Here is a 2,220-nt window from a genome sequence, read left to right as displayed (position 1 = left end):
TATATATATATATATATATATATATATATATATATATTTAAACAAAAAAATATTTAAAACAAAGATATGAAAGACATTTAAAAATAGATAAAATCAAAGTGGATCGACTATCTATTCCCCCATGAGAAGTAAGATATATCACCAAATGTCCATCGAAGTATGACTCCGTGCTATTTCTCTCCGAAAACAAAGTTCGAAGCCTATTTCCCCCACCATTTTTGGTTTACAGAATAACCAAGACTACTACGTACAAAAAAGGTATGTTTAGGAGTGGGCATATTACCCGAACTCGTATCCGAACCCGACCCGAAAAACATGAACCGAAATCTGAACTGAAGTAGCAAATATCTGAACATATATTGATTTAGGAGAAATTGGATATATGAACCCGGACGGGTAATATTTGAAAATAACCAAACATATGTATACTTGTCCTTATATTTCTTGTTTACATGTATCATTTTATTTAAAATATTTATATTTGTCTTATACATACTTTAAGATCATATAATTTACATATAATTACGGAGAAAAGGATTTGTCACTCAATTAAAATGCATATCAAGTTTTTTGTTTCATGTATTGACAAAAGTTACACTCAAAATTTCAAAACAATAGCCAAATTAATGTTTATTTATTTTTGAAATGTTATCTCCAAATTTATCAATCATTCAATCTATTAAAAAAAAAAATCAGTTAAGTGAAATCTATATTTTTAAACCTAAAAATAAAATAAAAATAGTTTTTTTCTTTTAAAATCTCAATTTTCGAACCCGACCCAAAATAACCGAATCCGAACTAAAAATACCCGAACCCGACTCGAAGTATAGAAATATCGGAACGGATTCTATACCCTTATACCGAAATACCCGATCCGAACCCGGACGCTTTGAGTTGCTGAAAATGGAAATAGTAGTAGATATCAAAATTGATAATGGAGATGATAGAAATAAGGGATCAAAGCACAAAGTAAATTAGCCAGTAGATAAAAACTTATATAAGAGAAAAAAACAGTTTAAGTGATGCTTATTAATTTTGAACGTGTATGTCAAATTTTGAGAAAAAATAGGATGAAGTTGCTAAAATTTAGGAGTTTATGAGAAAATTATTTTAATCAGATTTTTAATCATTTTTAATTCAATTTTTTAAAAGCATTTTCCATATGTCAAGATATTATTTTATATGTTACATTTTTTAATCCAATCTTCTCTGCTACACGCACGGCCATTATTTTATATGTTACAATTTTAAAAAATATAATATGTATAGAATTTATAATAAAAAGAGTCTAATACTATTTTGAATTATCACCACCTCGAACTAATAAACACGTTCTAGCAAATTGAAAATTGATTTATTCCATTGTGAATATGTTATTGACATTGTTTGTTTCCATTTACCTTTTTGTTTTTGTTTTACCATATGTAGTTTTCCAATATCTAAAGAAAAAGTTTTAAAAGGTTAGAATAGAAATAATTCATGAAAAAGAAATTCAACATGGTGAAAATTCTAATTTGAGCATTTTAGAGTTTGGCTCTTCTAAGTTTCATTGACCTAGGTTTTAAAACCTTTCAATTGTCCAATACGCTCTAGCCAAAGTTTTGAGCATCGAAAAGTTTGGCCCTTTATTTTGCACAGTCAAAAATTTCAATCCAAAAACCGATGAATATAAAGCAATGAACATTTAAAAATATTGCTATCTACTCTTTTACCTTGGCTGGCACTCCATTCCAAGCATCCCTCTTTCTAAGTATGTTATATGTTTTCTTCTTCTTTTTTGGATCTGTAGTTTTAATTTTTATCTTATTTAATATGAATGCCTTAAAACTGAAGCGATGGAGAAGAAGACCAAAAAAAAATGTGTATTATTGTTTACACTGACACACCAGCTACTGGTTGAGCAGAAATTATTGTTGTTGTTTTAATTTTAAATTAATAATTTAAGAATATAAATTATTGTTGTCCCACACACCAGCTACTGGTTTATTTCATGCCATTTATTGTCGTTGATGAAGAAATTATTGTTTTTAGTTGACATACTATTTATATTCCTTAGGATAAAAATAAAATTTATATTGTCTATTATATGTGTATGCATATTAGTATTGTGAAAGTGTTATTATATAATCATGGAAAATATAAATTGATTTTTTTTAAAGTTTGATGTGTTAAACTCTCTCCCTTATTTCTGTTTTTATTAGTTGAAGTTTTAGGTTTATA

This window comes from Brassica oleracea, chromosome C7, assembly GCF_000695525.1.
Source record: "Brassica oleracea var. oleracea cultivar TO1000 chromosome C7, BOL, whole genome shotgun sequence".
Taxonomy (NCBI): Eukaryota; Viridiplantae; Streptophyta; class Magnoliopsida; order Brassicales; family Brassicaceae; genus Brassica; species Brassica oleracea.
Note: the sequence above shows the minus strand (reverse complement) of the source record.